The sequence below is a fragment of the Amborella trichopoda genome, chromosome 2 (assembly GCF_054954075.1).
Source record: "Amborella trichopoda isolate Santa Cruz 75 chromosome 2, AtrichopodaSantaCruz75HAP2 v2.0, whole genome shotgun sequence".
NCBI classification, from domain to species: Eukaryota; Viridiplantae; Streptophyta; class Magnoliopsida; order Amborellales; family Amborellaceae; genus Amborella; species Amborella trichopoda.
In genome coordinates, this window is record NC_142337.1 from 24372361 (window position 1) to 24388320 (window position 15960).

Here is a 15960-nt window from a genome sequence, read left to right on the forward strand (position 1 = left end):
CTTGGACTTTTGGGGAGAAGCCGTGTTAACGGCATGCTACATCCTTAATCGAACTTCCACAAAAGCTGCCCCACTTACTCCTTATGAAATTTTCACTCCCTCCCTTGAACACCTGAGAGTTTGGGGTTGCCAGCCCATGTTCTTATCCCACACCAAAATAGAACCAAATTGCAACCCAAAACTGTCAAATTCGTTTTCATTGGTTATCCAGATCATGGTAAGGAGGTATTGATTCTACAACCTTAAAACAAGAGCAGTCATTGAAAGTCGCGATGCTCACTTCTTCGAGGAAGAGTTCTTTGAAGCAAGGGTGAGTAGAAAACAAACCGACTTTTATAAGGAGGCGAAAAACAAGGATGTGATTCGAGAACCCGAACCTGAAAATTCAGAACAATCCCCACCTGAACTCCTTAAAGAAAGTGAACTGTTACCCGAACCAAGACGTAGTAACCGAGTCAGTAAACTACCTCTGTACCTAGAACAATTTGTCTACCTTAAGAAACATTTTGATAGAGTTGGGGAAGATCCAGATTTTGAGCCTAAAACCTACCATGAAGCCTTGTCCTGTCCTAAAAGGGAATACTGGGTAGAAGCCATGAAAGATGAGAGTGCTTCCATTAACCAAAACCATGTGTGGGAATTAGTACCTCTACCTCGAAAATGTAAAGTCATTGGTTGTAAGTGGATTTTCAAGAAAACGTTGAACCCTGAAGGGAAATAAAAAATACAAAACTTGGTTGGTTGCAAAGGGTTTCACCCAAAAAGAAGGGATAGATTATGAGGAAACATTTTCCCCTGTTGCCAAATTTTCATCCATCCGAATCTTTATAAATGTAGCAGCCCATTTTTACTTTGAGGTTCATCAAATGGATATCAAAACAGCCTTTCTAAATGGGGATTTAGAAGAAGAAATTTACATAACCCAATCTGAGGAATTTGAAGAGAAATGGAAAGAGAACCTAGTATGCAAACTTAATAAATCCCTTCATGGCTTGAAACAAGCATCGCGACAGTGATACATAAAATTCCAAGAGAACCTTGCTCTTGCAGGGTTCTCTACAAATAATGAGGATTATTATATATATCAAAAGGTTAATAGGAGTGAAGTGGTCTTTCTATCGTTATATGTGGATGATATGTTAATCGTTAGTAGCTCAATTGCATTAGTAGTAGAGACGAAAACTTTTCTTGCACAATACTTTGATATGAAGGATCTTAGAGAAGCTTCATATGTGTTGGGCATCAAGATAATAAGAAATAAGAAAGATAAGACTATCAAACTTTCCTAAGCAACTTACTGTAAGAGGATACTGGAAAAGTTTGATATGAGTATGTGTAAGCTCATATCTACCCCAATTGATAAAAAGACGAAGCTTAGTAATAAAATGTGTCCTATCAAAGACATAGATATAAGAGCCATGGAGAGAGTGTCATACAAGAGCGCAGTGGGGTCCCTTATGTGCACCATGATACGAACATGGCCTGACTTGTCCTTCGTCATGAGTCTGGTGAGCCGTTTTCAAAGCAATCCAGGAGATGAGCATTGGAAAGCAGTAAAAAGAATTATCAGATATTTAAAGGATATCATGAACTATGAGCTCACATATAAAAAAGGAACTGAAATAGCAATAGAAGGATATTCAAATGCAAGCTATCTCGTGGATCTAGAGGATGCGAAGTCTACATCTGGGTATGTGTTTATGCTTGGAGGGGGTACGATTTCTTAGAAGTCAAAGAAACAAGATATAGTGGCATTATCCACCATAGAGTCCAAGTATGTGACATGTTGTCTAGCAGCCAAGAAGACTGTATGGATTAAGAAGTTTCTTAATCAACTTAATTTTCATCCTGTACATTGTGAGGCAGTGCAGATTTTCTGTGACAACACAACGACTATTTGTGTATCTAAGGAGCCTCGATTTCATAAGAATTCCAAGCATATCAAGCCATACTTCTATCACTTGCAATATGAGGTGAGATTGAAAGAGATCGAGATCAGCTACATATCTACATATTTGATGATTGCAAACCATCTGACTAAGGGAGTTATCCCTAATATTTTTGTAAGACATGTGAGAGAGATGGGGATGAGAGAAAGTGAGGAATAGATAATGTAAGGCCTCAAAACATCAAGTGAGAGAAGTTGGGTTTATGTGGCATTTAAAAGTTTTATGAGTGTGTAATGAAAAACATTTATTATAGTTGATCATAAACTCAGTGGGAGTGTAGTCCCTCGGAGACCATACTAAGCAAATGATATTTGCTGATACCGGACTGTGCTTAATGATCTAGGCAAGTCGGTTGGAAAATCCAAAGGTACCTGGGCATAGAGAATAAACCTACAATCTAAGTTATCCCTTGATGAGGTCGGAGCTTATGCCTGGATAAGTGAGCCGAGGGACTGTGTGACCCTTGTGTGTGATAATAGGCTTACAGAGACGGGGGCCAAAACGTCATCCATGATCCATCACATGGCATGCATATCAATAGATCATTCAAAAAAGCCAGATATTCACCTTTTAGGGTGAAGAGTATGCATGTGCGAGAGGTACCCCTATGGACAATAGAGTTGTTGTCGCATTAGGTCATGTTGACCTTAACTCGTCTCTAGATGATGACCTGTAATCCACTGATTGGGATTGCGACCCCTTGGCTCATCGGCCATACTTGGTTGACCTGCTAATGAGTCTCTGCTTGAACTGTGGGTCATGGGAAACACTGCGTCGGTTTGATAAAGCAAGTGTAGTCTATAGTCCACAATTGAAGGTGGATTACCCCATGATCGATGATTAAATTCCTGAACTAAATGGATCAATTTCCCATCAAAATAATTTAACTGTATTTTTCTTATGATAGAAATTATTTTAGAATTATTATTTGAATTTTTATGAATCTTTTGATATTTTATTTATAATTTTTTTACTTTAAAAATGAAGTTATTGATTTTACAAAACTATAAAATTCAAATAATGTTTTAAAATTATTTTGTTAAATTTTAAAATTATATAAAATCTCATGGGGCCCATAGTGCACATGGGCCCACCATGTGACAAGTGGGTGGGGCCCACATGTGCCACAAATGGGTGGCATGCCCCACCCCTTGCATGTTTCCTTCTTATTGCTTTGGAATCAAGAAATCTAATTTTTGGTAAGTATAGCTTGATGCATGTAGTCAAATTGAACTATGGTATATATTGACCATATCTTATCCTGAATATTATAAGCATATCTTGACTTGTTATTTCTTATGGAAAATATGATATGGATTATGTAATTTTATGGAATGTATAATATTTTTACTAGATTTAATTTACTTAAATATATTGATGGGAAAATGGTTTAAAAAAAAGGGGATAATGTTCCATGCACCTTCCATAATGTTGATGGCCTATCTATGGAATAGATGACTTAGATCTCTCACCCCAAAAGTTACCCTGATCAACAGTCCAAATTCAATCTCAAGAAAGAGGCAAACTATGATAAACCCTAAAACTAACTTTGCACTATGAATAGGGGTGTACCCTCTCCTATTTTCTACACCTTCTCTCTCCCACAACTCTCTCTCATCTCTCTCCTAGAGGGGCACGCCCCACTCTCTCACCTTAGGGTTTCTCTCTAACTCTCTCTCTCCTAAGACTCATAGGGGCACGCCCCAACCCTAGGCCTCCTACTCTCTCTCTCTCTCTTGACCTGAAGATACTAAAGGTTGGAAAATTAGGGTTAAGCCTAAATTATTTTTTGGGTTAGGGTTTGTTAGAGATTTCAGGATGCTTACTCAGTTTGGCTGAAATTGGCTTTCCCAGTTCGAGATTGAAGCTAGATCGCTGATCCCGCACTATCGGATGTTGGTGACTCGGTGTAGGGTGTAATAAGCCCGGTTGAGGTAATATGTGACATGTTCTCCTTTTATTTTTTGTTATTTTATCTTTATATTCTCAAGCATAATGTTTAGTTGTATAAATGGCATCAAGCGGTTGAGTTTTATTTTATTGTTATGTTGCTTTTCTTTTGAAATACTTATTGAGTGTAATGAGACCATTTGTAGGTGATCGTTTTGCGAAAACAAAAGGGATGATTAATAAACAAAAAAAATAAAAAAAATTATATTCACTGGCAAAAGGTCACATAGGTCCTTCTTTCAATTGGAAAGCACCTAGGGATGGAAATTGTTATCCTAATTTCAAAAGTAACAAAAATGACATTCTAAAAAATAAATAGTGCACAACAAATATTTTCGTATGTGCAACAGGATAAGGATAACCATGCAGTCCTATTAATATATGTGGAAATAACTAGACATGGGTGGTGAGAGTAGCAAGCCATCAGAACATGACATTTAGAGCATGTTTGATAACTGGAAGATAAATGTTCTTTGAAAATTGGAAGTTCGTTTTTGCTTGGAAGAATGAAGTTACTTAAAGAAGTTGGGAGTGTATATGTTTGATAACTTGCTGGAATGTTAAAGAAGTTCTAGGTACTTGTGTTTGACAACATGTTAGAATATAAAGTCATGTTTATTTAAATATTATTGAAATAGTATTTTTATATTATACATAAAACAATACATAATATATATTGTATTCTAAATATCTATTACATATATAAAATATATTATACAACCAAATATATTATATTTTATATTATATTATTAAATAAATATATGTATTATAGATAATAGTATAAAACAAATACATGGTAGTAATTTAAATATAAATATATGATATCTACCACATACTATAATATATAATATAGTATATTTTTAATTTTTTTATTATATATAATATATAATAAAAATATTATATTACATAAATAATATATATATAATATAATATAATGTATTTTATACTTATTTTATTAATATATATTTGTATTATATATAATATAATAAATTATTTTATTAATATTTATTTCCATTATATAATAATATAATATAATACAAATATAAATTAATAATATAACTATAAATATAAGGAGGGAGGTAGAATAGGGTTTGAAGAACCAAGTTCCTATTTTATATTCCATCATTTTTGATGGACCGTTTTTTTTTAAGCATAAATGAATAGGGAAGTTCTAGGGGGAACTTCTTTACTTTATAAGTTCCATGCAGTAAACACAAAACTTGTATTGTAATGAGGAAGTTCTTTCTTCCTCCCCTAACTTCCTGTTATCAAACACGCCTTTAGAGTTCCATTCCAACTTAGATTTCAAGTAAATATTAAGCGAGAGAAAAAGATTAATCATTATCCGTGATATCATACATAATGTGCATGCGGCCGCATTAAGAACTTCTAGATTTACTTTTCAAAAATACAAGTATTTGAGTAATCAATTGCAAGTTTGCGACTACAATTGACCATATTCTTTATCTATATTATTCTTTTCATTGTGTTCGACGGGTCGCTTGATCTAGTTAAAAATGGTTTCGAAAAAGAGGGTTCCTCCTGGGTTACTCACTTTTGCCTTCTTCCTAGATTCACCCGAAACTATTAGTGGTCAACGAGATGAATCGATATTGCCACCAAGTTCTAGGTGTAAGAGTGAGCAAAGAAGTGAGGTTTGTATAAAGTAGTGCCTTCTCGTCCTCAAAGAAATAAAAAAAAAAAAAAAACAACTACAACAATTTACGTGGAAAACCATTCAAAGAAGGGAAAACCCACATAGCACCAGAGATGAAATCCACTATGCAAAAAATAATTATAATAGTTCTTCCCATATTAATTGATCACAACTTGAGGATTAGGAACAAGAAAAAAATGAAAAAACACAGGGTTACCTCTATGGGAACTATTTTGTCTTCCTCCATCTCTCAAAAGAATAACTTCTTTCCAACCTTTATTGGAGAACACCAGCATCAATCTTTTGAGATTTTTGGAATAAAAGTCCTCTATAATTTTTCTGCATATCAAAACATCCTCTAGGCCAATGAGAAGAGCTCCTCTTGCTTAATTAATCTCGTGCTCATTATACATGTGCTCAAGTAGCACCCATGCCTGCCAAGTCCCTTCAAAACTCATGCTTTTCCTTTGTTAGGGCCTTGTCATCATATCTGATGGATTGTGATCAAATATATATTTTCTCTATTTGCATCAACTGATTCTCTAAAACATCTCATATCCAGTAATGGACATCTGTATATTTTGTTCTAGCATGATATGTAGCATTTTTTATAAGGTCAGTAGTATTCTGACTATCATAATGTACCACATTGTTGTCTTGCTTCAAACTCAATTCCTTTAAGAACCTCTTCATCTACAATATTTCTTTGCCTACTTCTGTAGCCGCTATATACTCCGCCTCTATCATAGAAAGAGCAACACACTTCTACAATTTGGACTGCCATGACATGTCTGAAAGTTGGACAATGTGATTTAGCACGGTGTATATAGTTTTTATTTTTCCTTTTTCTCACCAACTAGAACATTTACAAAGGTCTAAATACAATAAAACTCACCTAAAATAAACAAACTCATTTTATTCAATGAATAAAATCAACACAACGCTTATGGGAACAAGAAAGCATAAGAAATAAAATACTGCAAGGCACAAAGTAAAGATGGCGGAAGATTACCTCAATCGGATTTAATATACCCACACCACGTCTCCTCCTCCAATAGGTACTCAGGATCAATGGTCTATCTAAGATCTATAAAATATGGAAAAGCCTTGGTTCCCATCTTAAGAACTATGAGAGCAATGGAACAATACGTACACTTCAACATCTCAATACCTTGTGCATGGGGCGTGCCACCTCTTGGCACCATAGGCCCGAGCGTGCCCCCTATTTCTTCCTCAATATTTTAAGGGAAAGAGGAGAGAGATCTTACAGAGATGTGTGAGAGAGAGAGATATATGAGAGGTATAGAGATTGTAGAGATTTGGCCCCCTTATATAAACGTTTTTTAGGGTTAGGATTCCTGAGGGTTAGTCATCCTCATGGAGATTAGATTTATACCATTGATCATAGGAGACCTGTGTGGTGGTAAATTTGAGCCACACAATCTTTAGATCACCCATCATGCTTTTAAGGAATGTGCTAGAATCTATCCTTCATATTCTTTAACCTAATCTTATCAAATAAAATTAATATGAAAAATATGTTGTATCTACCTTTCTTTTTTATAACTTTCTTACACATACTTTAACTTGAAAGTTAAATCTCTTAATTTTCAAAACTTTACTTTCTTGTTTCAATCAAAATCTCTGCAAAACACTTTCCATAAATTTCAATCAAAAGTATATGGCTTCTTTCACAAGCCACTAGAAAAGGAAAGTTCGCTCTTATATGGGGCATGCTCCTTATGGGGCCCCAAGTTGGCCCCACGCACCTCCCGACATGCCATGGACTACATTGGGACCTCATGTGTAATTTTAATTTTAAAACTAAGAAAATGATTTTTAGAAAAGGTTATTATTTTATTTTTCTCTATGTATTTAAAATACTGAAAATTGAATATTTCTTAATTTATAAATTCATTTTGCAAAAATAAGTTATCCAGATATTCATAAAAATTCAAATAATCAATCTAAAACTTATTTAACATTAAAATAATTAATTCAAAGTAACTTTGATGGGAATCGGATCCAACTAGGTCTAGGAATTATAATATCGTTGAAACACTTCATCTTCTATTGTGGATTATAATCCAAACTTGCTTTCTCAAACTGACGCAACAGTTCATATGACCCACAAATCACTGCAGTGATACATGATTAGGCTACCAAATTCGGCCACTAGGCAAAATGGCACAATCTCAGTATATGGATTACAGGTTTTCCCCTAGAGACAAGTCCAAAGTCATAAAGATTTGGTGCATAAAAGTAATATCTCACACATGTACATGCTTGACCCTCAAATGTGACTCACTTTTTCGATAAGGCTATCATATATACATGTCATATGATGGTTCAGTGATGAGGCTTTGATCATCATCTCTAAAAGCCAGTCATCACACACAAAGGTCACACAGTCTCTTGGCTCACTCTCGTGACAATGCTGACCTCATCAAGGGATGACCCTTCAAAACCCTATTTGATTTTTTTCTATGCCCAGGTAATAAGTGTTTTCCAACTCGACTGCCCTAGTATGTCAAGATAAGTCCGAGTATCAACAAATAGCATTTGCCTAATCTTAGTCCAATAGGATCATATCCCACTTAGTTTATGTTCTACTATATCAAATATTTGAATATAAGTACTCATAAGACTTTTAATGGCCACAAACTTCAACGGGCCCCCTTCAGAAGTAAACAAGTAACCTGATGTGGATTTCCTAATATCAAGATTTTTGACAATGTCTGCATCTGTTTATCCATCTAGCACAAGCTTTTCACTTCCAAAGTATAAACATAATTGGGAAGTACCCATGACATATCTAAGAATCTATTTCATTTTTGTCCATTGTTCTTTGCAAGGCTTAGCAAAAAATCTACTCACTGCACCCACTGAATGTGTAACATCCGGCTTTGTACACACCATGGCATATATCATACTCCCTACCTATCAAGCATAGGGAACATCTTCCATTTCTTTCTTTTCATTCTCATTTGAAGGACCCTATCATGCACTCAACTTAAAGTGTCATGCAAGTGGCGTGCTAACTGGCTTTGCATTCTTCATATTGAGTTTTTCAAGTACCCGTTCATTATAATTGTCATGTGATAACCATAATTTCTTTGCTTTCCTATCTCGTTCTATTGTCATACATAAAATCTCCTGCACTGGCCCTAAATCCTTCATGTCAAAGGACTTGCTTAATTCTTTTTTTAACATATCAATCATGTGAAGCTCTTGCCCAACAATTAGCATATCATCAACATAAAGCAAAAGAATAATAAAGTCATAATCAAAAAAATTTCTAAAATAAATACAATAATTTGTAACAGTCATCTTAAACCCATGGCTCATCATAAATAAGTCAAACTTCTTATACCATTGCTTGGAGGCTTGTTTCGAGCTATGCAAGCTTTTCTTCAATTTGCAAACCAAGTCTTCATTATCCTTTACTTCAAAACCTACCTTCTGATAATTATATATAAATCTCTTCCTTTAAGTTGCCATGAAGAAAGGCAGTTTTGGCATCTTATTGTTCCATGTCTAAATCCACACTTGCAATTTGACCTAGAATCATACAAATGGATGACATCTTCACAATAGGTGAAAATATTTCATCAAAGTCAATACCATTTTTTTGCCCAAAGCTTTTTACAATTAGACGAGCTTTGTACTTCGCTTGTTTGTCACCTTCATTCTTCAACACGAAGACCCACTTATTTTTCAATGCGTTTCGGCCCTTTGGTAATGCAACAAAATCATATGTGTTGTTATTTTTCAAGGAGTTGATTTCATCTTATATATTATACATGCATCTTGGCTTCTTAGAAACTTTCAAGCTCTACACCATCGGTGAGCATGACTTACTCAGTGGGAGAATACGTCTTTGATGGTTTCCTTACCTTAGTTGATCTTCTTAACTGAGTTGCAATTGGTGGTTCTTCATGGGGGCTGCTCCTCCTGCTAAGCATCACTATGTATAGGAGAATCACTGCTTGCCACTTCTTCATGACCTTCTTATACATCTTCCCCATCTTCATATGCAACAGAAAGAGGGACGAGTGTAAAATCTATATGCCCTTCTTTTCAAATTTCCCTCTCAATATGCCCATCTATATTTTTATATTAAAATAATTATAAGAGATAGACTATTCAATATATTTACCCATTTGCAACTATTTCAACTCAACAATATGTGTTTTTTATGGGTATTTTTAATTAAAGCAAAAGATATGGGTGATAAATTGTTCATCTCTTTATAAGGTCATCCATACAGGCATGTGGTTTCTCAACTTTTTCGAAGCCTCCAATTGTTTGATCTTCATAAAATAAGATATCACGGCTTCTGATCACTTTCTTTCATTCTGGATCCCATAACCTGCACCCAAGTTCTTCATATGCATGATCCAAGAAGATACATTATGTTGACTTATCATCAAGTTTTAACCTCTGTTATAAATGAACGAATGCTTTGCAATCAAATACCTTCAATTGTTCATATGAGACATATTTCCCATTCCACGTTCTTTCTGGATAATGTGATAAATTGATCAAATAGCATGAAGTGAACATTGCCTCATCCTAAAAGGATCTTGGCAATTTAGTAAGTGAGAGCATACACCTAATTTTTTCAAACAATAGTATGATTTATCGTTTTTGCTACCCCATTATGCTGAGGAGTAATGGGAACAATCTTCTCATATCTAATGTCATACTTTTTGCAGCATTCCATAAACATGTTCGGAGTATATTCCCCACCTTCATCTATGGGTATACATTTCAAAGGCTTTTATGTTTTCCTTTCAACTTTAACATGAAAATTTCCAAAAATATCAAAGACTTCGTCTTTGGTTGTCATAGCATATGCCCACACTTTTCTAAATGCATCATCAATGAATGTTACAAAATAAGAGGCACAACCAATGGTTTTAACTATCATGGGACTGCATACATCAGGATAATCCAATTTCAAAATATTTTTTTTTGTTTGAGAACTATGTTTAAATGAAACTCTACGTTGTTTGCCCATCAAACAATGAGAAAAGTGATTTAGAGGCGTACCTTTTAAGCCAGGGAGAAGTTGTTTTTTTGTAAGAATTTGTAGCCCCTTCTCACTTACATGACCAAGCTGCTTATGCCACAAGTCAGTTGATGAATTTTTCTCGATAGTGTTCACTTCTCCTAGCTATTAGGTAACAAACTGATGAATAATAAGGCCTATAACTCATCATCCAACACCATCTTCTTGAAAGAGAGTTGATTTACTATGCTTTGCATCTAATTTAAATGTTTTCCAATTGATGCACATTCTTTGAACTTCAAACTAACTAGTTTTTTGGTCAAGAAAGCTTTGTAGCCTGTTGTCTTTCATACATCCCTTCCAACTTCTTCCATAAAGAATGTGCCAAAGTTTCATTCGATACGTGGTGAAACACATTATCCTCTTACCATTGTCGAATGTACCCAATGGCTTTCCGATTTAGCTTCTTACACTCCTCATTTGTCATCTCTTTTGGTTTGGCTTCATTACCCTCAATGGGAGCATATAAATCTTTGAAATAGAAAGCATCCTCCATCTTGGGCTTCCAAATCAACCAAGTGTTTCTATTTAGGCTAATGATCATGCTTGTGTTTGCTTCCGTGATTCGTACATGACTTTTTTTTCTTACCTTATTTTTTGTCTTTTTTATTAAAGAAAATAAAAACTGTAACCAAGGCTCTGATACTGCGGTTGGGAAGCAGTGTCTTCCCATCCATGTGTGAATCAAAGAAAAAATATCAAATCTCTAAAAAATAAAAATATAAAACTTTGCAGGAAATGAGAAACAAAATTAAAAATGATTTACATGAAAGCCATGGGCCACCACAGATGAAATCAAATGCAGTTCTTCCCAAATTAATTTACCGATTAAAAACTAAAAAAAAAGGGGAAAAACACTGGTTTTCCTCTGTTAGAAATATTTCATTTTCCTCCCCTTCTCAAAAGGACTTCTTTCCAACCTTCGGAGCATCAACTTCCATCATTTAGGACGCTCCATATCTTTTGTGATTTATAAAAAAAACAAATAAAAGAAAATAAAAATAAAACCTCTATAATTTTATTGAACATCAAAAAACCGTAGAGAGAGAAATAAAAGGGCATTAACCTCTTTGTATTATTTTTTTTTGTTCACCTGTCTCCCTAAAAACTAAGAAAGACTCCTTTTGTAAGAAGCCCTAATTATTATAATTCTTTTCCAAAATATACTTTTAATTTTTGTTTCCCAAAAAATAGGCCCTAACCTCATGGAAGTAGAAGTCCAGGGACGTTTGGAAATTTCGTAACAAGACCTGGGTGGTGAGAGTAGCAGCAGGCTGCCATAACATGACTTTTAGATAGTCATTCCTATTTTAAGTACATTTTAAGCTAAAAAAAAGGATTAACCATTATCCACAATATCGTACCATTTACCATATGTATAGTAACACTAATTTAACAAATATTTTTTATTTTTTATTTTTTATTTTAGACTTCATGTTTTATTTTAAAATACTTGTTGCTTTTATAATGAAATACTCTTCAATGAATAATGAAATTTTTAAAAAATAAAAACGTCATTTTCAAAAACAAAAATGTCTCACAAAGGGAGACAGTAGTGGATACTTAGTGGATACTTAATAGAGGTGTTGTTCAAGGGTCCAAGAGTGTCGACCACATGTCGGGTCTATCAAGTGTCGACACATAGTCAAACCTTAGGACTCGCATGTCTATATTTCATAGGTTCCTACGTACCATATACTACTATTGGATATTCCCGGGAGCATGTTGTTGTCTGTTTATTGGGCATACGATCTATTTGGGTGGATTTTCAAACTTTAATTTTGCGAAGCGCCTAATAATCACTAAAAAATTTTCAATCTTAACATCCTCTCTATCTATCTCTCTCTTCCTTAAACCATCTCTCTCATCTTGTGAACCTCACAAGTAGGTTAAAAGATGCGTCTTGCATTTATATGATTGAGTTATTGGAAAAATGGTAAAAGATAAATGCTGTAATTTGAATATTAAAAAAGCTAAAGAAGGGATTAAACATTATTTTTTTGAAGATTAAGGGGGTTTGTAGGCTTTCTATTGACCTAAGGAGTTATTAGGAGTTAAAATTCTAGAGAAAGGGCTATAGACTTTTCTTCATATTTTAAAATGGAGAAAATTTAAAATTCATATTTTCTAACTCTAGAATCACCGTAAAAAATTAGACAGTCTTTATTTAACTTTGAGACAATTATTTTTTTTTTACAGTTATTTCTTTCAAGTGTATAAAGACTGTGATTTGGATTTTTTTATTTTTTTTATTTTTGGTTAGTCTATAGGTTGAAGAGGTTACATCCCCGAAATTTAGAGTTCTTAAATTTAGAGTTTATAAAAACTATGATTTGGTTATGCTGTAGTTTAGAGAGAAACAAAAAAATTGAGAAGAAATCAGCAGTAAGGCATAAACATGGGGATCCAAGATCTCTACCACACACCAAAAAAAAAAAAAAAGAGAGAACAAGAAACCTCAAAGACTATCTTTCTCTCTCTAACACGTAAAATTTTTTATATTTTTTACTTTCATTCACCATATCAAAAGTCAACCATTACAATGTACGTGGTTTCCTTGGTAGCTTCTAACCCCGTGTACTTCCAAGCGATAAACCTAAATCTCCGAAAGGATCTCCAAATGAAAAGAAGCCCTTCATTCTACTTCCGTTCCTTTAACTATAAAAATTCCTATCCTATGCCAACCTTTCTACTCCATTTTCCATATCCACGGGTAAGAGCGGAGTTTACCATCTAACTAAAGATGACAACTCATTCAAACCCAAAAAACAAAAAACAAAGTTAACCTTCCTAAGAAAAAAGGACTCATCTTTCTAATATGCACTTTAAATGATTAAAAAAACAACTCACTAAAATAAATAAAGAAAGATTTGGCTTTGGCTAGAGCTAAAAATAATGAAAATAAAATAAATATTATAAGGTGTATAGAATAGGGGTAGTTTCTCTCTCTAAAAGTTTTCTCACTCACCACCAGATCCAAAAGCTAGAAGTAAAGCCGAATAGACACAAGCTAATGCCCCAATTTCATTAACGAATGATCCAGCCCTCTCATAATTGACCTAAGCTTGTTTATATATAGAAACCCTCCAAATATGAGTGGAATGCTCAAAACTAAGCTAAATTGCTGAAAATTACATATTAAATGAATTTTAAAAAAATCTCATTTTTTGACATAATGACCAAAATACCCCTTAAATCTTTTGGGCTAATGACAAAATCATCCCACCTTGAAGGGCCTCTCGCCATTGCTAGACTTCGAGAGCTTTTTCAAATGTTTGTGACAATGGTTCGAACGATCCATCATTGTAGAATTGATGCTTGATCCATTCTGAACATTTTGATGTCCTTTGATCGTCTTGAAACGAACATTTCCCGAAGGGCAAATATCCTGCCAAATCCATAAACTACTACCACTGCAGTACGATCCGTAATATTCTGAATCCTCTATTTGATATTGAATAGAAGAGGACATTGTCATGATCATTCTATATCAAGCTTTGTCCGATTTGATCTTCATTTGAGCACATTCTAAATTTCAGAGTGATATACTTAATACACACATTCATTTGACCCATATTTGTGATGATCCGACACCCGGATCTCAAGTTATGACTTCACGAAGTACAAGATGTCTTCTTTCAAAATTCTGATTTTCATGTTTTTTGGCTCATCTTCTCTTTAGAAGTTCTCTCGTCTTGGGCCACGTCATGATGCATACCATATGTCGAAATGACCAGGTCATCGAGGCTTAGCTTGTGTCTTAATTTGAACTTTTTCCGATTTAAAACAAGTAAGCTATGAGCACTTAAAAATCATCCCAAGGAATGGAAACTAGTTCACCGAGGCCATACCACAATAGTGTAAAACCCACCTTTTTATGGTAATTTAAGCCCAAAATAGTCCTAAAAGGTCCGATTGATCCCAAATTTGGTACCTGAGGATTTTTCGATGCTTCGGATCTAATGGTGATGGTCTGGTACTATTTTGAAGCCCCAAAAATAAGGTTATAGTTATAAGGTCTCTTTTTAGCATCATAGGAGTTGTATTTGAGAATTAAGTTTTGTCCTGATCATGTCAAAACTTATCGAAATGTAACGACACTTTGTGAGCATCCTTTGAGCATCCCAAAATACCATTTTCTTGTTTTTTGGTGTTGTTCCAGTGCTTTTTTTTAAAGGTTGACCATTTTTAGGCTTATTTTACAGTGTTCCCATGGTTTGGCGGTGTCTTGGATACCAGCCGGACCAAGTTGTTACCGGCTCTCTCCTTATGTGATTCGAGAACATCAAAAATGACGTATAATAACTTGCTTCACTTATTGCTTCTCTTCGAGAGAAGCGAGAAGTGTAGCATTCAGAACAAAATTTGGTGTCGTAGTTCATCTTTCGAATCCTTATTAAGACATTTTTATTGCCTCTCAACTATCTCTTTTTTTTTTCTCGGTCACCGATGGTAGCACAATCCTTGAGGAGAAGACCATATCAGGCTTTTTTTTGGAGGGGTGATCGAAGTGGATTCTAGTGATTGGGGGCCTTGCTTAAGGGCTTCCTTCCCAATGTTATTGGATTCGTTTTCTTGGAGAGCATGCTGATAGGGCACCTTGTGGAAGGGCTTACTGTTCCATCTCAATAACACCTCCTAATGGACCAATTAGTGGATTCCCTTGGTGGGCTTTGCCCTAATCTAGTTGGTGAGGAAGGCGGGTCTAGATTTCACCAAATACCTTCCAATCTTCTTTGGCTCTGAGTGGGAGCCTTGCTTAAGGGCGCTACCCCACATCAATGGCTTTATTGGTAACAACTGAGGGCCCTTGGTGGACTTGATCATAGTGTTGCAAGAACTTCATTTTGGCTCTAAGGCCGGCTTGTGGGTTCCCTTGGTGGACTTTGCCACAATCTAATGGGGAAGGGCTGGTCTGCATTTCACTTAGTACCTTCTAATCTTCTTTGGCTCTGAGTGAGTGCCTTACTTAAGGGTGTTACCTCACAACAGTGGCTTTATTGGTAACTGGTTAGGTGCCTCGATCTCGCCTTTCGGATCTAGATGATCGAGCGGCATGTACCTTGGGTTTCTGATGAACTTGTGGTTTGAGATCGCTCTCTCAGAACCTTTCTCGAGAGCAAGGGCAGGTATACCAACCGATGAGAGAGGAATTTTAGGTGGGCTCGGGACTTACTCAGGCTAGCTCGCATGGGCGTCCTCTTAGATCATGAAAAAAACCCCCCAACTGCTTTAATTGATTCAGAATCGCCTCCTGCAATCCTCTTGTTTTCTGCACAACACTTCTATGGTTAATTTGTAAGACAAGTGGGTCAAGGAGACCCACCCTT